Below are 23,480 nucleotides of genomic sequence, written 5' to 3' on the forward strand. Positions count from 1 at the left end.
AAATAAATATTTTTTAAATTTAAATTTCATACCATTCAAATAAATATTTTTTTATGAGACTGATAATATACAAATATGTCTTTGATTTGATGTGTTGTATCACTAATATAACTTTTGTAATAGTACTATGTCAAACTTAATCTCATATGCTTAATAAACATTAGAGTATTTTAAGCAGACTCTAACCATTTCCTTAACCAACCTTCCATCATTATAAAAACACAGCACCAATCGATCAGTCACAAAACACACACTAGTCATTCGCCAATTCACATTCTTTCTTCACATTCATTCATTCATCGCAAATGGCTCTCGAGATCCCTGTCAAGGTCATCGTTGGTGCTCCGACTATTCTCGGAGACTGTACGCTTCTCTCCCTCTCTAGATTTTGGTTATTCATTCTTCTTCATTTATCATATTTGTATTTTGTTTCGTTTTCATTTCAGGCTATTTTCACAAAGAATGTTGTTAACTTTGGAAGAGAAGAAGATCGCGTATAATACTCACCTGATTGATGTATCTAACAAACCCCAATGGTACTCCAAAATCAACTTTGCATGTAGTTTTTTTCTTTTTTTTTTCTTTTTCTAAGTATTGTTTCTGTGTATTTTGTTGAAATTTGAGGGTTATTATTCATTGTTTTGTTGTTTGGTTTTTGGAAGTGAGTCCAAAGGGAAGGCTCCGGTGGTTAAGTTTGATGGAAAATGGGTTCCTGATTCTGATGTTATTGTGGGGATTCTTGAAGAGAAATACCCTGAGCCATCCTTTGTTACTCCTCCTCAATTTTCTTCAGTGTATGGTCCTTCAATTTGACCCTCTCTATTTTTGTCCTTTCAGGGTTTACTTTTTCACACCGTTTTGTTTTCATTGTGTTGTTGCTGTCACTGTTTTTGGTCCAATTTTGTTCAAAAATGATACAGGGACCCTTCATTTTTCTACACCTGCATCAACTTTCAAATCACATGCAGGTGTGGTTAATTTAATTGAGTTGTTGGTTAATTTAAATCATGCATAAAATTGAGAAACAGTCTAAATTATGTATTTGAATTAATTACAATTTTGATCTTGAATTGAATTAATCCTCTACTCAACTGAATTAACAACATTTTCTAAAGTGATTTGTAGGATAAAATGGGTGTCTGAAAATTATTACTGTTGATATTTTTTCCTATGTTAAAATTTTCTTTTGTTCTTTTTTTGTGTGGTGATGTTTAAGGGGAGAGATGGTAATAGTATACTAGTAAGACACATCTCTTCAAAGAAAGAACAACCTTGAAAAGAGGTTATGACAATTCACACATTGAAGATAGTATTTAAGATCATGGGAATGTTTATGTTGGTGTTGGTTATGATCTTTTTTGTCTGTTCTTTTGTGAGGTGGGGTTGTGAACAGTTAAATTAGTAGAAAGAACTATTTGGATTGATTTATTTGAGCTTATTTACTTGTTTAAACACTTCTTAAAACTCTTTAAGAAAGCTTATGGAAACAATTTATGACCTTTTCTGTTTATATCCATAAAATCTCTTGGATAGATTACGAGAAAAGTTCGACTTTATTTTATACACATTTTTATAGAAATAAATTTTACGTAAGCATTAAATAATAAGGATTTGTGCTTTTGAATTTGGCTATACACACTCCATGTTCATAATTGCAGTGGATCTAAGATATTTAGGACTTTTGTGAGCTTTGTGAAGAGAAAGGATTCAAATGATGGAACAGAGTAAGCCTTGGTTGCTGAACTGAATGCTTTGGAGGAACATCTTAAGGCCAATGTATATATGTGAATTTATAATCAACAACCTTATTTTTTGTTAAGTTTTTTTTCTTTTTTTACCTTATGGTAATAGCTATTTAGCCACACTAATATGTTGGAAGTATGTATGGTAACCCAGGGTCCATATGTTGCTGGTGAGAAGGTCACTGCTGTTGATTTGAGTTTGGCACCAAATCTTTACCATGTAGTGGTTGCACTTGGCCACTTCAAGAATTGGACTATTCCTGAGAGTTTGACACATGTTCACAACTACATCAAGGTAAGCGGTTGTTTTCGGCAATGCATGTAATATTTTTGGTACAACTAAGAAGTTGAAGTTAGCTTCAAATGTGAAACTTTTTTTTAACGGGTCCTATTTAGCCGTAAAATTAACTGTGGAATATGCGTATGGAGGTCCTTTTTGTCATAGCTTAATCATAAAAATCTATGTGAGGCATGTGGTGTTAGTCGTCTTGCACCCCCTCATAGTCGGTCTTGCAATCATGTCTTATGCATTACCATTGAACATCTGTGAAAACTGCGTGATGAAATTGTTTGGCATTTTGTTATGACAAATTTTTCACATAATGAGGCACAAACTGTATATGGTTGGTTGCTTTATAGATAATAATGTTATAAAGTTGAATTTTAAGATGACACGTACTGATAATAAAGTAGAGAGTATCTTTCCTCTGAGTGAATTATTGTTTATTTGTCGTCTTGTTGTGGATTTTGAAAGGAATCCAAAGTTGAAATTATATTCTTTATCACGTGAGTTGTTTCTTCCTTGGACCTCATCATTTCCTCTCTGGTAGTACTACTCTTCGACTTCACGTATGGCTCAAAAAATTCTTTGTTTTCCTTCTCTAGCTCATTCCACACTGCATGCATTAACCTATTTTATTTATTGTTGCGTTTCATAATGTTATTTCAATTCAACATATGTATGCACGTGTATGTTCATGGTATTGTTAAAGTATACATGGTAAACAATACCAACGGCAGAGAGAGAGAGAGAGAGAGAGAGAGAGAGAGAGAGAGAGAGAGAGAGAGAGAGAGAGAGAGTTCTGATTTTGATTATATGGTTGACCTTCCTATTAAGCAACAATGTCACTTAATATCTCTCTTTTAAAGTTTATGTTTATTTGCTTAATAAACAGTGAGAAACATTTTTTTCTTATTTTATCTAAATCTTCTTATGGTTTTGAACAATCTATAACAATATATAAAGACAAAACTTAATTTTGGTGTCACCTATTTTCTTTTTTCATAATACGGTATTCCAAATCACCAAATTATTCCACTCACATTATTGATTTGTTTGAAAAAAACTGGTTGAATAACGTCACGTCACAATGCGGTTTTCTCAATTCAAACAAAATTTAATACAAAAAATATTACATTGCCGTAATAAAGGGGAAACAAAGATGTTGTGGTTCATGTGTTTATTTACATGCCATATCACCCAATATTCAAGTCATATTCAAGATCACTTAAGCCCTAATCAAGTTCTCATCAATGGATACTCATTATATCATCAACATGACCTGAAATGCAATAAAAATCAAGTTTGCACAGAGGGATACAAGGTGGTTTGACCTAATTTGCAAGTATGGCATGCCTTTGGTCCAAACTCCATAACTCCTTCAGTTTTTATCCATTTTCCAAGATTATCTTAGCCAAATGTGCCTTTTTGGATCCTCTAAAACTTTGATTCAAGGGTCGAACATCAATTCATTCATTAAGGACCTCATTTGTGCAAAAGACCAAGTTGCCAATTTGGGCCAAAATCTTACCATGACCACTACTTTTCACCCTTGCCATTTCCAACTCAAGCACTCCTTTTACCCCATTCCTTTTGAATTTTGTTAAGCTTATGTCAAATATCATTTGACCCAAGTTTGGCTCAAAATGAACGAAGGGATCAAAATTTATGGCATCATGAACATGTGACCTCAAAATGATCAAACATGCTGCAAAGTGCTTGACCAATTGCCTAACCTAAAAACCAGGTCACGACCCCAACTTCATAAGCATGTAACTTTCACCTCAAACCTCCTATTGACTTGTTTCTTTTTGCATCTTGTTCTACTCCATGAAGTGATCATTTGGCTAAAAGAAAATCAGAAAACGCCCGAGTGTATTGGATTTGGCCTAAACATGAACATGGTGACCTGAACTCTATTTGCACCGTGACCTATAATCTGTAAACATGCCAAAATCAACTTGGGACCACTTCTCATGTGTGAAAACTTGCTTCCCATGATCAAATGCATCTGACCACAACATGAAATGACTTGCAAAGCTCCAAAATCACGAGTTTGGCACCAAAATTTCACACGGGTTGGATCTGAAAATTTCCAAGTTGATTCACATGAATTAAGATCCATTCCACACGTATTTGAATCCCAACATATTCCCTATAAATAGAGGAAGATGTTTCCTTCATTGGCAAGCTTTGAAGCCAAAGAAACTCTGAAACCATTGAAGCCCGGTACCTCAAATAACCAGTCACTCTCTTTTTCGATTCAAGCCCTTTTACTTTCATTTCTTTGCTCATAATCCTTCATAGGCATCATCTGAAGCTATCTGAAGCATTGATGTGGCATGAATCCTCCTGCAACCTTGCTTTCAGATCCACCATTATTGACTTCTGAAGCTACAATAAAAAAGGTAGATACAAGTTACCATTTCAAGCAAACAAGTTACCATACTCTTCGCCTTGTTCCACTGATCAAAAACCCTCACTTACTTGGAATTTATTTTCAGTATCCATCATTTAATTTTAATTTGAAGATATAGGGTTCTTCGAGTTCTTGAGCAAATTCTCCCTGCTCAAAGTCAATCAATTTCTCTGATGCAGGGAGATATGAACGATGAGATGTTTAGCAACTGAATCCATGTTTGATTCATGTTAAAAACACGAGTTCATAACTTAGCAAAAAATCTGAACCGAGGTTGAAGACGACCATACTTCCCTAGTGTTTCAAACATTTTGATCCAAAATTCAATTATCTGACCAATCATGTGCTGACGCGTGTTTTTTTTGAATTAGTTTGTCCGCTGTGATCTGGTACAGTGATCCCCATGGTGAGCGCGTGTTAACTTGGAATCTTGGCCATGTGATTAGTTGACTAGACTTTAATAGTAAGATCTAGTGGTTCTTGATTTTTCACTTATTTTAATTTTAGTTTTATTTTGTTTTTATTTCCTTTTTCTTTAAAAAATTATTAAAAATATCTCCTTATTTCTTTTTAATTCCAATTTTTTATAGAAAATCCCTAAAAATATTTTTTATTGGATTTTATTTTCAAACTATTTTTTAAATTATTTTTTGCATTTAATTCATATTTTCTCTTATTTTTCATTTAATTTTATTTTAGAATTTTTAATTTATTCATTTTTAAACATTTTTGATCCTAACTTTGGAGGTCATTCTCTTATATTTTTGTTGACCTTTTCCATTTTTCTTGGACTTTTATTTGATGTTTTGACACCTCTTTGACACTTTCTCTTTTATTTTCTTTTATTAATAATTTTAAATCATATCTTGATCATGTTTTATTTCCTTTTGTCATTCACTTGATGTTTTGAATTGAGTTGATTGCTTGATTGATGATTTATTCCACATCTCAAATCATTGATAGATGGACTTGAGGTTGATTCAACCTTCTTTGTTCCAAAACTGTTGATAGATGATCATAAACCTTCTTCAATACTTTGCATCAATGATAGGTTAACCCTCGATGTGCCATATTTTGAGTCCTTTGATTTGTGGATAGAATGATCCCTATGTGATTGCCTTGATTTTCCCTTTCACTCTTCCTACTTTCATCTTTTCTCTTCTTTTGATCATTGTGTTACATGTTGTAGGAGATTAACTTTATGTTAATTCTCTAACATTTCTGACACGTACATTGTTATTGATCAGCCTCAGATAGGTGTGGCTTCTACATGAGCTTACTTACGATTGCTTAATATAGCGCTAAATTGTCCCAACACAAGTAATTAACCATTAACTCCTAACATTACTTCTTGCTCTTTACATTATTGTCATTTCATTCAAGTCATTTAGTTTATGTCATTTACTTAATGCACTTTAATTTCATGTCCCATTAATCATCATATCACTTCATACTCTATTCATCTTGCCTTATTCATCTGTTGCTTCTTATCTTGTATGTTTGATCTGTTTGTTAATCCTAATGAATCAAAACATGATAAAGAAACTTGGACTTAATCTTAACCCTATGCTTAAATTGGAGTGTTGAAGACCTCTTTGGACTTTGGACTTTGACTTAGGTTTAGACCCCTTGCTTGACTTGGAGTAACCTTGGACTTATGGACCTTGTGGACATTTTGACTTGCTTTGCTCCTGTTAAACTTTTGAGCTTGTGGTTTTATTCATCTGTTTTATTCATCTACTTTATGCCTCATGCATTCATCTGCTTATGTTTATCACACTTTTTACACACACATGACTTTCTTTTGGGCTACTTAACAACGAGACATAGGATATTATACTTTGCACCCACATGGCTTTATCATTGGCTACCTAACAATGAGACCTTAGGCTAGTTTTGTATGATCATGCATCTCTGTTTGTTCATCTATCCTTTTCCTCTAATTTGGCTTGATAAATTCTCATTTGATCAACTAGATCCTTCCATCTGTTACACTCCCCATTTGTCTTTGGCAAGTGACCATAAGTCCCTTGGTCACTTGATGACATTTTTCTCTATTACTTTGGAGCATCAACCTCTCAACAAATTCAAGACCTGTAGCGGTAAATTCATGATCATCAAGCTATGGATAAGCGAGACATCAATAAAACCAGAGTCGCCACCACGCTTTTATTATTTCCAAGGGAAAAGGGAAAAGTATAAACAAAACCCAAAAGTAAGAAGTTATCAAATCAAACCTAATAAAATGTCAGAGATTACAGGTAAGGGGGTTGGTTACACAGAGGAAAGGTGTTAGTACCCAAAGTGTCCTAGGTACTCCTAGGGAGCCCTTTCTTGTGTGCATATGTATTTTGTACAAAATGATGTATACAAACAAATAGAATGGGGGATGAGAAAAGAATTCATTAATTATATTTTTGTGTTTGACAAGACCTTCGGACTTGTGCCTACGTACCAGCATAAAAATGAGGGATCAAAACCTCGTAGTTCGTGATACAAATTTCAAAGTGGATGCATATTTTTTAATAAAAATTAAGTTTGAAAGGAACAAAGGCCTAAAAATGGTTTGAATGGGTTAGTTCTTTTTGGATTTTGAAAATTTTAAATCAAGTATAATTAAGTTTATTTACAAGTTTGATTAAGAAAAGATATTTGAAAATGCAATGGCATAAGGCCAAAGTTTCTAGTTTGCAAAGTGGTCAAAGTTTCGAACAAAACTAGTTCAAACAAATAAGATTTAAAAAAAAGAGGAAGAGATTTTGAAATTAAAGAAATGGGGAGGAGATGAAGAGACTAATCCTATGCACGAAATTAAAAGTTAAGAGTTGAAAAGATCTGACCAATGGGTAGCAATCCAATACCCAAATTCCCTTGGAAATTAGAATTAGGCAACAAACAATGCATACAATATTATCTTGAAGAGCAAGGCATCAAATAAAGATAGCCACATCCAAGCTTATCCACTCCATGATCTTCTTCAAAATAGCCCATGTAACAGATGAATTCCACAAGTCACAGGTTCAAAATAACAGCTTCACAATGACCAAGTTGCAGATGAACTCAAAGGGATCTTCAAAGATGTATCAGATGAAATTTCAAATTGCAAGCACTTGGTTTCACAAAAGTTGGCATTGGCCAAGTCCTTTAGCATAAGGATGTTGCCTAAATTCTAAGTCCAATTTATCCAAGATCAAGCCAACAGTCCACATAAAAGTTTTTTAGGGTTTTTGTTGTTATTATGTACATTAATGGTCAAAGACCACACAAACAAACAAAATATACACAAACAAAATATATCAAACAAATCGTCCAAGTGGATAAAAGAAAAATGGCATTAACATAAACAATTAGAATGGAATGAATAATGGCAAATGAATAGAACTTTAAAATTAAAGTGCATTAAAATAAAGGACTTGAAATTAAATGTTAGTTGTTAATAAGTTAAAGGTTAGTATTTTTTTTGCTTTTGCTTTTCATTTTAAGTCATTCTTTGGAGAATACTCAACCCACTTATCACAAGCATGGATCCTTGAACCAAGACATCTTCCAAAGGAAGGGAAAAAAGGCCAAGTTTCCACACAATACCATGAAAGATGGGAGACTTACAATATCACTAACTAGAGTGCTATGCCTTTTGTGTCAAAAAATGTAGCGCTATGTTAAGCAATTGTAATTGGACTTATGTAGAAGTCATAACTATTTGAGGTCGGGCAATAGAATTTTGGTGTTAATGCATGTTAGAGACATAGTATAATGGACTATGCTCATGAAACATACCACACACAAAAAGAATATTCAAAAGAGGTGGCCTAATCTCATCCATACTTATGTTGATTTTGCAACTAACTAGCCTTAGGATCTTGAGATGTCATAGGTCAAATGAAATGAATGCATAAAGAAGGGGATTAGTGGAAGAGGGAGGGGAATGGATCATAACTCAAATTAGTCAAAGGAGGACTTTTACCAAGTTAATATCATTCATTCATTTTGGGAGATGGAATGTACATTCCATCAATCCCCTAAAATCAATGATATTAACCTAGCAAAGTCAAATCAACCTTGACCAAGGCCGAACAACACAAGTCAAACTTACACAAATCATCACAAGAGGTCAACACAATTATTTGACATTTATTCAATTTAAAAATACTAAAAATAATGCATTAAATTAAATATGGTTTGTCAAATTCCTAAAACCTCATCAAAACACCAAAGAAATGGCCATGAGATTTATCATAGGTCAAACAAGGTCAAAGGACCTTGGAGAAAAAACTTTCAAAAATTTTAAAGACTTAAAAGTATTTTTAAAAAATTAAAAATAATCACAAAATTAATTAAATCATGAAAAACATTAATAATGATCCAAAAAATAATTTTAATTCAGAATATGAAAGAGGAATTTATTTAATTTTTTTTGGTGAAACTCTCATATTTTTTGGATCAATATTAAAATTAATATGAATTAATGAAAATCAAATGAAATAAAACAAAAATCCAAAAATCCAAAAAACATGAGCCACTTGATCTCCCTCATTAATTGAGGTGGCACAACAAGTGGACACAAACGCGCATTCCATGATGGAACCTAGTCAGCGCGCCACACGCGTGGTAATCAAAACCAACACCTAAGATTAAAACAAATTGGATGGATCCTGTGGCTGGGAGACGTGCCAACACACCGCCGGAGCCAGAGCTCTGGTCTTCTTCTCCGGTTGACCTCACTGGACTGGTCCACCCTCAACCATCACCAAAATAAAAGAGAATGACATGATCTCAAAGAAAAAATGGCGTAAAGCACGAATCTGACCTTAATTTCAACTAACTCCAAATATATAGAAAGATATGAGGAGTTGAATTTTGAGGTGTGTCAACTGAGTTGCTTCGATTTGACCTCTAAGCAACTCAATCTTCTTGCCTACATTGGTAGGACTTCGGACAACCAAAGATCCAAGAGAATTGAATAGAATTGAGTGAGAATCGAAGAGATGAAGTTTTCTGAAATTTACCTTCAATGATGTGCAGAACTTGATGTTGCTTGCTTCAAACTCGATCTCATCACACTTGAGAAGCTTGCAGAAGAGGTTTAGCAATGGTACAAAGCTTTGGATCCTGGAGTTTCTAAATCTCCAAACAGTGAGATTCAAACTCAATTTTCAAGTTGAAAATTCTCAGGTTTTCCTTTGAAATGTGAGGGTTTGAATTGGGGGGAAAAGCTGGCGCGCAAGGTGTGTTTGAATTGAGCTCCAAGGGCCTGTATTTATAGCAATTGGGACTGATATTTGCACACTTGAAAAATTGCTAATTTTGGACATTTCATGCACAAGCTTGCATGGGCATGTACAGGCCCATGAAGCAATCCAATTTGGTCCACTTGCAAACATTCTGAAGTTCAAATCATGCTTGGATGTCAAGGCAATGTGAAATGTGATTTTTGGCATTTGATTTCTTCCAATCATGCAGCTCTGTTAAAGCCATGCGCATACCTAGCAAACCTTGTCCAAAATGCATGAAATTGGGTTCTTTGGAAAGCTTAGATCAAGGGGAACAAGTTTGATGTTGAACAATTTCTCATTTGGAACTTGGATCATGGCTAATTTTGAGGTGGAAATTTGGAAATTTCAACACGTTGAAATTTTTTCTAAGTGTCAAGTCATATATCTTAATATTTCACCTTACTTAACTTTTTATGTGAGCTTCAAATGAGAAAAGTGTATTCATCAAAGTTGTATATCTTTCAAAATTGTCACAAATTTCATGTCATTTGGATTTAGAATGATAGAGTTATGCATTTTTGAAGTTTGGAAAACTCACTTGTTCAATGGTATAGGTCAAAAATGACCTATAATGTTTCCTCATATCACATGCTCATAAAAGTTGAATTAGCTCTCACTCCAAAAATCAAAGTTGAATTAGACATCTTGAATTTGATTGTTAAACTTGGAAATCTTTCATCTCATAAAAATTGAGCAAGTTATGGCCTTGGGAAATTGACTTTCAAATTAGGATTGAGACAAAATGACCTATAATGTTTCAACATAGAAAATGATTTTCCAAGCAAAACTAGCTCTAGGTCTCAACATGAAAGTTGTTTGTAATGTCATTTAGAGTAACGTTTCTCTTGGAATCATTTTCATATGGTGAAAATTGTAGGATATAGGGTCTAGGGAGACCTAGTTTTGATCATATGGATCATCTGGCCAACCACCATCAACCAACTTGCTAACCTTCAATTCTTTTGACTTTATAGGCTCATGGTAGATCATATATGCATAAGATGATGAATTTTGAAGTGTCCCTTGATAAATTAGATCAATTGGTGAGATAGCTTGTTGGAGAAGTTACTCAAGATACCCAGTCAAACTAAGGTTTCCAAGGCATAAGATGATGAATTTTGAAGTGTCCCTTGATAAATATTACATGTACAGATCATTGGGAGTCATATATGATGCTTATAACCATTTGTGGATCAATCCTTGGTTGTGCTATTAGCCATGAGGGTCTCAAACCCTAGGTATGAACTTGATAGGTCAATGAGAACATGCCCTACCTACAAAGAGTTAGGCAAATACAAAGACATATTTTTGGTATTTTGGTTAGTAAAAATGATAAGTATGATACAATCACATGGTTCTTGGTGATCTCTCCCAATACAAACCCAATGAATGAGGGGTAAGGAGGATGTCAAGGTATGCTCCCAATGCTAATGCTTATGATGAAACTGCATGAGGGATCTTAGGGTCAAAATTGGGGTCTTACAGCTGCCCCTATTTAAGGACGTTCTAACTGAGGAGATGAAGGTTAAAATCTTCGTATCGACTCAGTAGAATGGGCTTAAATAACAACATAGAAACAAATTTTAGTCCCTAAGATACCTCACAATGCATATGATATGAATGTAGAAGAAAATTCTCTGTGGGAAATGTTGCCACAAAAGAAAAGAAATCAGAGAGACCGAAAATCCGCAGAAGCATAATGCATTCCATAAGGAAAAATCACTGGGGAGACAGAGACTCTAGGGGGATAAAAGAGTTATGCGTATGCCAGGCTACGACTTAAAAACTGTTGGGGGACTAGAGGAATTCCATAAAAAATGGAAAGACTCAGCCGGGGAAATAAAACAATCTGCAGGGCATTACAAGTAGATTAGGATAAAACTCAAGTACTTTAATTAATGCAGGGAAAAGCAATTTCACTAAGGAAACGCGCACTCAACTCGACTGGGGAAGAAATAAACTTCAACACAGGAGGAGCATAAATCTACTATCGACTACCTGTCATTGGGTAAGGAAATAATAAAATTCTGATAGAGAGGACACCCGTCATCGGTTAGGATGAACATATCAAGGATGACTCGCTGGGAACCACCAGGAGGAAGTATTCATTACTTGTTACTGGGTAAGAATAACCTTGCTAGGGAAAACTGCAGAAAAAATAAGATTTACAACTACCATTTACTGGACAGAAAACCAAAGATGAGAATATCTGTCACCGGTTAGGGTGAACATATCAAGGATAGACTCAAAGGAAAGAAAACCCGTCATCGATTAGGATGAACATATCAAGGATAGACTTGCCTGGGGATGTTAAGGAGGATATCCGTCATCGGTCAAGATGACATATCAAGGATAAACCAACTGAACAAAAAGTAGGAATTACGTCTCTCGAATGATGGCTAGAATACCACAAGAGAAATATCTGTCACCGGTTAAGATGATCATATCACGGATAGACTCTGTTGAGGAGCGAAATAGGAATTACATCTATCGGATATTGGATAGAATACTAAGAGTGTATCCATCACTGGTTAAAGTGAACATATCAAGGATAAACTCTGCTGGGGAAAAGTAGGATTTACAACTATCGGTTACTGGGTAGAAGACCACAAAGAGAAGGAAACCCATCATCGGTTAGGATGAACATATTAAGGGTTAACTCTCTGGGGAACAAAATAGGGATTACAACTACCTTTTTACTGGGTAGAATACCAAAGATGAGAGTATCAGTCATCGGTTAGGATGAACATATCAATGATAGACTCAAGCAGGGGAGAGAAAGACATCTGTCACCGGTTAGGATGAACATATCAAGGATATACTTCCTGGGGGAAAAGAATCCACTGGGGACTTTACTGAGGAGAAAAGCAGGGATACTTTTTGTCGGGTATTGGGTAAGAAGTAACAAACTGCAAACTAAGAAGAATATTACCAGTTACTGGGTAATAAACTCTTAGGAGACTCAAGGCATCTATCTAGGCAAGAGCTAAACAGAAACGGTCAATCAAGACTCAACCCAATGAGGATAGATCTCCAAAGGAGTGGTTCCATCCAGATAATCAACTGGGGAGGAAACAGAAACAATAGTCTTCCACGAGGAAATAACTCAGTGGGGAAAGGAGAAAGGTTAAGTTCTTTCTGCTTAAGGGGACGACACTCTATAATTGAGAGAGGACAAACATCGAACTTGTATGGGGATAAAGTACCACCATAACAGAGAATAAGAATCTCAAACAATAATTCAGCAAATTTGATGATGCAAATATGCAATTATGAAATTATATGAGTGTACATGTATATGTATATATGATGATTATGCTGACAAAACAATCACAAAGGATACAAAGGTGTTGCAAAATTTGAATCATCGGTACATAAAAAGGCTCAAACTTAGCCGAGGAAGGAGGAGATCTGCTGAGGAAAGGAAACGTTATCGAGTTTGTGGGGAATTTTAGGTTAACACCATATCAAATGGGAGACAACCATACAGAGGATAAACACAAATAGCTTCTCAGAAACCAGGAGGAAACTCTGACTGGGAGCGAGTCGGGGGGGGGGGGGGGGGGGACTGGTGGAGAAACCAACGCGATCTACTGCGGAATACACAATCTCTGCAGGGAAATACAGAAACTCCGTCGGGGACTGAATCAACCAACTCAGCTAGGAAAAGTACAGAAGCTCCGCTGGGGATCAAACATGCCGGAAGGGAACTGGATTAACAAACTCGGCTAAGGATACCCGAAGGGTTAACTTCTTGGGAAACCCATGATGCTCCACACTTAGGACTTGTTGTTCTTCGAAATGTTGTTTATGTTTCTTTTAAATTGCTTCGAAAAATTCTTGCTTTTATATGTTTAAGAAAACAATTTTGATTAAAATTTTTAATTTAAAAAATGATCATAATAAAATTTGAAACTATTGGCTGAAGTAAATAAGAGTAGAAACAATTGGATAAAAGCTCAACTTTATTTAATAGAATGGTAGTCTGTAAAGGACAAGACTCCATGGATTTTTACAAAGTTTAAAATGGTAATTTTCACAAAAAAGGGTTACATTGAATACAAATGACCACTAATCCTTCTACCAACTCTTGATGTCCGCTGTGCTTTTGCCGCTACTAGGGATGATGAATCATTATCAAGCCTTGTGCTTACCAAAGTTTCTAATACTGAAGATCAACAGGATGTAGTTACTTGCCATAATCCTTATTTTTTGCATAAATTTCCCCAAGGTGGGGTACTCAATTTATCGGGATGATTCTTTCTATTTTATGTCTCTAACTTTTGTGTGGATCTCCCTTTCGAGTTTTCAATCCACCAAGACGCTCATTTTTGCCTAAGCCGCCCTTTCGGGTTTTCAACTTAGCGAGTTGTTCTTTTCCTTTTTAGGCGAAGTATTTCTTGACTGCATCTACGTTCACAGGGCGAGTGAACTCTTCACCATCCATAGTTATAAGAATCAAAGCATCTCCTAAAAAGGCTCTCTTAACAACATATGGGCCTTCATAATTAGGAGTCCATTTGCCCTTAGAATCTGGTTTGAAAGATAAAATCTTCTTGAGCACAAGGTCACCTTCTCTAAACACACGAGGTCTAACCTTCTTATCAAAAGTTTTCTTCATCCTTTGCTGATATAACTGACCATGACACATGGCAGTTAATCTCTTCTCTTCAATCAAATTCAACTGATCAAACCTGGTTGGACACCATTCAGCCTCAGTCAACTTGACTTCCATGAGCAGACGCAATGAAGGAATCTCAACCTCTACGGGGAGCACTGCTTCCATAGCATATACAAGAGAGAAAGGGGTTGCCCCCGTTGAAGTGTGAATGGATGTTCGATACCCGTACAAAGCAAATGGGAGCATCTCATGCCAATCCTTATATGTCACCACAATCTTCTGAATAATCTTCTTGACGTTCTTGTTCGTAACTTCAACAACCTCATTCATCTTGGGTCTGTAGGGAGAAGAATTATGATGTGCAATCTTGAAGTCTTTGCAAAGAGCTTCCACCATATTGTTATTCAAGTTCGATCCATTATCAGTAATGATCTTACTTTGCACACCATAACGACATATGATCTGATTCTTGATAAACCTCACAACAACTTGCTTGGTTACATTTGCATATGATGTCGCTTCAACCCATTTTGTGAAATAATCAATTGCCACTAAAATGAAATGATGTCCATTCGAAGCTTTGGGCTAAATCATCCCAATCATATCAATTCCCCACATGGAGAATGGCCATGGGGAAGAAATAACATTCAATAGTGTTGGAGGAACATGAATCTTATCCGCATATATTTGACACTTGTGGCATTTCTTCATAAACTTGCAACAGTCAGATTCCATTGTCAGCCAATAGTAACCTGCTCGCAATATCTTCTTCGCCATTGCATGTCCATTGGAATGAGTACCAAAGGAACCTTCATGCACTTCAGTCATCAACAAGTCTGCTTCGTGTCTATCCATGCATCTGAGCAAAACCATGTTGAATTTTCTCTTGTATAGAACATCGCCATTCAGGTATAAATTGCTGGCTAATCTTCTTAACGTCTTGTCTTTCAAAGATGCCCCAGACGGGTAAATATGACTCTGGAGGAAACATTTGATGTCGTAATACCACGACTTTTCATCTTTGATCTCTTCAACAACAAACACATGAGCTGGCCTATCAAGATGCAACACCGATAAATTAGGAACCTCATTCCAATACTTCACTACAATCATTGATGCCAATGTTGCAAGAGCATCTGCCATCCGGTTTTCATCTCGAGGGATATGATGAAACTCAACCTTTGTAAAGAAAGTTGAAATCCTCCTCGCATAATCTCTATATAGTATTAAACCGGGTTGATTCGTCTCCCATTCTCCTTTGATTTGATTCACAACCAAAGCGGAACCTCCGAAGACATCTAAATGCTTGGTTCTGAGATCAATGGCCTCTTCAAGCCCCATAATGCAAGCTTCATATTCTGCCATATTATTTGTACACTTGAAAGTCAATCTAGCTGTAAAGGGAAAATGCGTGCCTTGAGGAGTAATAATCACTGCCCCAATACCATTACCATATTGATTGACAGCTCCATCAAATACCATGCCCCAATGGGAACCAGGTTCTGGCCCTTCTTCAAGCAATGGTTCATCACAATCTTTCATTTTCATGTACAAGATCTCTTCATCAGGAAAATCATACTGCACTGACTGGTAATCTTCAATTGGTTGGTGAGCCAAATGGTCAGCTAAGATACTACCTTTGATCGCCTTCTGAGATCGGTATTCGATATCATACTCTGATAACAACATCTGCCAACGGGCAATTCTCCCAGTTAAAGCAGGCTTCTCAAGTATATACTTGATTGGATCCATTTAGGATATCAACCAAGTGGTATGATTTAACATATACTGACATAGACGCTTAGCAGCCCAAGCCAATGCGCAACAAGTCTTCTCAAGCATAGAATACCGAGTCTCACAGTCGGTGAACTTCTTACTGAGGTAGTATGTTGATTCTAAGTGTTGGCAGCAATTTTGGTAAAACAAAGAGTGTTCACAAGATGTCATGTGTGATGTCTTAACATAAGATATCCTATGTACCTGCTGGAGTTCAAGAACATGTGCATGCAGGATTGTTTCAGAATGCCACATACAATGATAAGGCTTTGATATGGATGTACATGCTGGAGCTTAAATGAAAGACATGTTCATGCAGGATTGTTTCAGATGACATACACAATGTCATGACATCTGATATGGATGTACCTGCTGGAAGTTATAAAAGGAATTATTGGATTATGCAGGATTTTTCCAAGATGTCAGACCCGATGTCATGACATCCTGTACACAGAAAATTCAGTATGAATGTCTGGTGTTTTGTGATTGCACAATTAATGGCAATCTTTGGATGATTGAAGATATGGCTAGCTGGCGCATTCAATCATGGATTACAACCAGATTTACTTTTTTCCAAGGAGATCTATACAGTTGTTATAAAAAGATTTGATTGGAAAGTAGATTTAGGGTTTTCAAGATGTCCAAGCCCAACTGAGAGCTTCTATAAAAAGGGACTTAGAAAACCTGTTTCAACACACAACCAAGATTGAGCGAAATATAGAGAGAGAGCTAGGGTTTGTGTCTGTTTAGTCGTAAGACTTGTAGGTCATTCAAGTCATCCATTGATGATTGAATTGGACTGATTTGTGGTTGTAATTTGTCACTCTAAAGCTGTTAAGCAAGAGTGTGTGTCTTCTTGATCAAAGTTGTGAAGCAAGATCAAGAGTGTGTCTTCTTGATTTAAACTGTGAAGTAAAATCAAGAGTGTGTAATTGAAAAGTATTTTCTTTTCACAAGGAATTGTTGTTTAAAATCACTGGTGTGTGATTGTAGGGAAGTGAGTGGGTTCTCATATCTAAGAGTGCTTAGGTAGAAATTGCACGGGTAGAGATTAGGTGAGAAAGACTGTAACTTGTTGAAGTGTACGGAGAGTCTTTGAACTGATTCTATTTTAGTGAATTTCCTTCCTGGCTTGGTAGCCCCCAGATGCAGGTGAGTTGGACCGAACTGGGTTAACAATTGCTTGTGTTATTTGCTTTACCATTCTATTTATCTTATCCATTGTATGTTAACAGATATTAGTGTCGTAACATTACCTTCGACATCTTATATCTGATACCAGAATTTAAATTGGTATCAGAGCAGGCATCCTGCTCTGGTTCTGGGTGAGATCTAGGGGCAATACTTTCTGGTACAATGGAGAGAGATGGAGGATCTGTTCATAGGCCACCAATCTTGGATGGTTCTAACTATGACTATTGGAAACCTAGAATGGTAGCGTTTCTGAAATCCCTTGATAACAAGGCTTGGAAAGCTGTGCTAACAGGTTGGGTGCATCCTGTCATTACTAAAGAAGGAGAAGCCACCACTAAGAAGAAGCCTGAAGAACAATGGTCCAAGGAGGAGGATGATCTTGCTCTTGGAAACTCTAAAGCCTTGAATGCAATATTCAATGGGGTAGACAAGAATATTTTCAGGCTGGTAAATAACTGTGAAGTGGCCAAAGATGCTTGGAACATTCTCAAGATCACTCATGAAGGCGCAACTAGGGTAAAGATGTCTAGACTTCAGCTGCTCACCTCCAAGTTTGAAAACCTAAGGATGAAAGAAGATGAAAACATTCATGAATTTCACATGAGTATCCTTGAGATTGCTAATGCTTCAGGAGCCCTGGGAGAGAAGATGACAGATGAAAAGTTGGTGAGAAAAATACTCAGGTCTCTCCCTAAGAGATTTGCAATGAAGGTGACTGCCATAGAAGAGTCTCAAGACATCTCCAACATGAGGGTAGATGAGCTAATTGGTTCCCTTCAAACCTTTGAGTTAGGATTAAATGATGGTGTTGAAAGGAAAACAAAGAGCATTGCCTTCATGTCAAAAACAGAAGAGGATAAGAGTCAGGAGGGTGATGAAGATCTGGTCAATGAAGTAGCAATGTTGGGAAGGCAGTTCAATAAACTGTTGAAAAAGATGGATGTAAGATCAAAGGCAAATGTCAAGAACATCTCATCTGACATCAGTAAATCCAACAATGCTGGAAGAAAAGCAAGATCAGATGAGAAGCTCAAAGAAGGAAAAGAGATTCAGTGCTATGAATGTGATGGGTATGGACACATCAGGACTGAATGTGGAACCTACCTCAAGAAACAGAAGATGAGTCTTGCTGCCACGTGGTCTGATGAGAGTGATACAGAAGAGGCTGCAAATCTTGAGACTGCTTTGACAGGAAGATGGGGGTCTGATGAAGACTCAAGTGACGGTGAAGTAACCTTTGAGGAATTGGCCGCTACCTACAGAGAGTTGTGTCAGAAAAGTGTAGAGCTGAACAAGCAGGTTTTAAACCAGAGGAAAGAAATAACTCAACTTGAGAATGAGAAGGAAGAATACTTGGAGACCATCTCCAAATTGAAAACAGAAGTTATGGCTCTGAAGGTCAAGCTAGATGAAAGTCAACAAGTTGAGAGCCAGAAGACAGTAAAACTGGAGAATGAAAAGGCAGAACATGTGGAAACCATCTTCAAGCTAAAAAATGAAGTTATGCTCTTGAACTCAAAACTAGAAGAGACAACCAAGTATGTAAGGATGCTAAACAATGGATCTGACTCCTTAGATAAGATTCTCCAAACTGGACTAATCATAGGAGCCAAATCTGGAATAGGGTACCATAAATCTAAGGCTGAAAGTAGTTACACTGGTTGCAAGCCTCAAGCTAAACCTAAATGCAGCAATAATAAGAGCAGCCCTAAGATGTCACAGCATATGTCACATCATCAGAAGAGAAAACAGCAAAAAAGCAGACACCAAAGATGGAGATGTCATTACTGTGGGAAATTTGGACACTCAAGGCCCTTCTGCTATAAGTTGTATGGTTACCCTGCCCCTGTTCATCAACAGTGTCACTATCAACCCAGACCCAAATAGCACAGGCCTATCAACAAGAAGCAATGGATTCCTAAGACTAATGTTACAAGTCTAATAGCTCACCAAGAAGAGTAGTTTTTTGATAATGGATGCTCTAGACACATGATTGGAAACTCAGACTTGATAACTGATCTTCACCCTCATGACTTAAGCTATGTAACCTTTGGTGATGGAGCAAAAGGTGAAATAAAGGGGATAGGCAAGCTTGAGTGTCCTGGAGCTCCTAAACTTGACAATATTCTACTGGTCAAGGGATTGACTTCAAATCTGATAAGCATCGGTTAGCTAGGGGATCAAGGTCTGAATATCATCTTCACTAAAACTGAATGTCTGATTGTTAACAAAAACAGTGAAGTGATTATGAAAGGAATCAGGACCAAAAACAACTGCTACATGTGGAGCTCTCAAATGGATGACCCCTCTAAGATGAGTGCAGTTGCGAGAAGAACCTACAAGGGAAAGGAAAAATGTCAGACAATGATGTTACACCAAAACCTAAGACCTAACCTAAAAGAAGATAAGGTCATGATGGCCCTGTAATACCCCAAAATTTACCCTTCATTTTTTCTAAAAAAAAAAAAAAAAAAAAAAAAAAAAAAACAAAAAAAACCGAAAAAAAAAATTTAATTAATTAATTAATTAATTAATTAATTAATTAATTAATTAACTAAATAAAATAAATAAATAAATAAAATATAACAAATTATTTTGGACTTGGGTCTCCCTCATTTGAGCCCATTACCCACGAAAATCAGTCTATAAATACTGAGGTTTCAGTAGAGGAAAAGACACTTGGAGTTACACTGGGAGATTCACTTGAGAAAAAGGGAGAGAAGCAAAAGTACTATGAGGCTTCCTTAGAACAAAACCACGAGGAAAAAGATAGTGAGAGAAGGAAACCTAGGAACTACTCTACAGCAACCTCCAGGCAACTCTGAAAGGTTCATTCTGACTCACAGACTTTCAGCTCAAGCAAACCCTGCCATTTGATTTTTCTTCTCCAATCAGGTTTGCCCTATATCCATCATCTTTATGCCTTTAATTTGAATGCTCTAAATATATGAGGTATTATGGGTGAATTTGATACCCTTTTGATGCATGTGTTTGACAAGAGGTTTAGGCCTCCTACCCTTTCTTGCTTTTTGTGAATTGAAAGGGCATGATTCATGTGGTTACATTTTGATTTGAGGGCAACTCTTGGTTACCCTATTTTGTTTCACTAACCCTTTTGTTGAGTTTTTGTGAAGGCACATGACTTTTGCAGGGATAACTTGCGTGGTTTCCCACTTTATTTGTGGGATACCCCTAGAGGTTTCATTCCGATTACCTGTACTGACTCACTTTCTTTGATGGTGTTTAGCTTGGAAGGATCCCTGGGTTTCCCATTCCTTTAATTGCTGTAACTTCGGATCTTTATCCGTGTGGTAATTTTTTCCCTTTCTCATACTTTATCGCTTTCTTAGCTGGAAGACCTCGATAGGAGGCAATGTTTGAGCCCCTTGGTGGCATTTTACTTTGAGATACATGTTTTGTGTTTTGTATTCATATCCCCACATGTAGCGCAGTTCCTTCGTCAAGGACTGCCTGTTTGCCCTCGAGCATCCCAAACCCTAAAACCCAAAGCAACACGTTTACTCCTTCTACTACAGGCGAGTAAGTCTCCAAAGGTCGAGCATCCGGTAGATTGCGTAGTGACGTCGTTCGTCCAAAACCCAATCCATAACCCCGTAGTTAGCCGAACTACGGCTTGCTCTGATTCTCATTCCAGATGAGATACGTAGGCATAAGACGCGATGTCTTAGCGAGCACACATCCCCCCAACCCATAGGTCAGCCGAGCTACGAAGACTCTGATTCTCATATTCAGATGAGATACGTATGCAGTGGATGCGACATCCACGCGAGTCATTTTCATTTAACCCTTTTTTTTTTGGTAAACAGCACAAGATAAACTCACACCCTTTAGACAAGAACTACAAAAGTGGATCCCGTAGAGTACTACGGATGCGTAGGGGTTCTAATACCTTCCCTTCGCATAACCGACTCCCGAACCCAAGATTTGGTTGCGAGACCTTGTCTTTTCCTTTCCTCTTTTCAGGTTTACTTCGAGCGTTTCCTTTCCCTCCTTTGGGATGAATAACGCACGGTGGCGACTCTTCTGTCATTTTCTTTCGCCGGTTGTTTTTTCGCGCACTGTATTTTTCAGGTTGCGACAGCTGGCGACTCTGCTGGGGACTTAAGAAGTTGACCTCTTGCTGGTCCATCTTCCCTAAGCGAGTCCCTCCTAGCTTTTGTGATTTTCTTGTTTAGTGGGTGTTCATGCTTTTGTATATTTTATTTACTTACTTGCTTGCATTCATCTGCTGTATCTGTTGGAGCTGTTGTTTGTTTGTTGGGATGGGATGTTCTACGAGAGATAAGCCCATTACCCAGGCTTGAGTGTACACACAGGTTTTAGAGTGGATGATCATGAGGCTTGCGTGGCATGTTGCTACGTTAAGTCGTTCATGAAGAACCACACCCAGACGAGGTTTCTCTTGGATATATTATGTCCTACGGATGTTCCGTAACGACATGATGTTCCTTTAGAAATTGTCGACTCTGGTGACCATTTCCCGAGAACTCAGTCGAGGCCTCTCCTCCGAGACGTGATTATGTTAGCTCTGGTGGGCGCATTCTCGCCGATCAACCCGAGGACCCCGAGACTGGGAACTTGCTTTAGGATGTCCTGTTGAGGGGAGTCAGTGGAGGCCTTTTATCCCGTAATAATGCCAAACCTTCAGTGGTAAACGTATTATTCGCGACTGAAGGGCTGAAGTTGACGAACTTCTGTTCTTAGAACCTACCAGTGAGGGGCGGGCTAAATTCAGGAAACCTTAACCTCCAACCAACCCGGTTTTCTGGAGCAGAGCTTTGATCTTGTATTATATTCCTCAGTGGTTTTCTCTTCAGACAGTGTAACCTGACAGATGTTCAAGCAGATACAGCAATCCTGATTGACATACCACTGCACTGCATTCACATCATCACATCATTTGCATTCATATCATTTAACACATGTTTATCCTTTTCAAGGAGGTTTAAATCTTCTTCTTGATTCTAGTCGGGGTTTTCTTCTTACACTATTTATCAAATGTGAGACTGGAATCAAGGGGGTAGAATGCCTTTTGGAATTGATAAACATGTCATTGCATTTGCATAGTCATCCGCATGTCTTGCATAACAGGTACCGCCACAGTGTTCTCAGTTTGTTTGGTGTCCCATCAGCAGGATAGCTGACTCAGGCATTCACCGATACGGTACCCGAAGGAATCAACAGAGAGCGATGGAGAGCCTTCAAGCAGAGCTCGCCGAGATGAAGATTCGCATGAATCAATTCATGGATTTGGTTCAAGGGGTGGCTCAAGGACAGCAGGAGCTTAGATTGTTGGTGCAAAGGGATCCCCCTATTACTCAACCGGAGACGTTGGCTGATCCTCCAGCTGGAGAGGCTAATGGTCCCAATGGACCGGGGCCTATCCCGATCCCGCGCATCAACCTAGATCAACAACCTATTCAGGATGGTCAGGATGATCAGTTCCCTTTGCTTCAGGAAGACTTTGGCATGGACCCCATGTTTAAAAGATTGGAAGAGAGGTTGAAGGTAGTGGAAGGACAGAACCTTCTGGGAGTAGATGTTGCTGACTTGGGCTTGGTCCCAGGTGTGAGGGTGCCACCGAAATTCAAGGTCCCGATATTTGACAAATACCATGGCATCACTTGTCCCAAAACTCACGTGCAAGCCTATTTCCGTAAAATGGTTGCATACTCTGACGACGAGAAGCTACTTATGTACTTCTTCCAGGTCAGCCTGGCTGGGGCATCCTTGGAATGGTATATGAGGCTGGACAGAGCCCACATCCGTTGCTGGAGGGATTTGGCAGAGGCTTTCGTGAAGCAGTATCAGTATAATGCAGACATGGCTCCGGACAGAACTCAACTTCAGAATCTGTCTCTTAAAAGTAATGAGTGCTTCAGGGAATACGCTCAACGCTGGAGGGATACAGCTTCCCGTGTTCAGCCTCCTATGTTGGAAAAGGAAATGGCCAACATGTTCATGAATACTCTGCCCGGACCTTACTTGGAGCGTCTGGTGGGGTGCAATGCTTCCAACTTTGCTGATGTGGTCTCTACCGGAGAAAGGGTGGAGAATTACCTAAAGACCTATAAGAGCCAGAGTGGAGGTGGATCCTCATCAGGGGTGAAGAAGCCGTTCATTCAGGGACAGAAGAGGAGAGAAGGGGATGCAA

At 37.7% G+C, this 23,480-nt stretch overlaps 1 pseudogene; it reads left to right on the forward strand.

The window, feature by feature from the left end:
- Positions 1-302: 302 nt before the first annotated feature.
- LOC127126941 (glutathione S-transferase DHAR2-like) lies at positions 303-10,615 on the forward strand (annotated as a pseudogene).
- The last annotated feature ends 12,865 nt before the right edge of the window (positions 10,616-23,480 follow it).

Source organism: Lathyrus oleraceus, chromosome 3 (assembly GCF_024323335.1).
Source record: "Lathyrus oleraceus cultivar Zhongwan6 chromosome 3, CAAS_Psat_ZW6_1.0, whole genome shotgun sequence".
In the NCBI taxonomy this organism is placed as follows: Eukaryota; Viridiplantae; Streptophyta; class Magnoliopsida; order Fabales; family Fabaceae; genus Lathyrus; species Lathyrus oleraceus.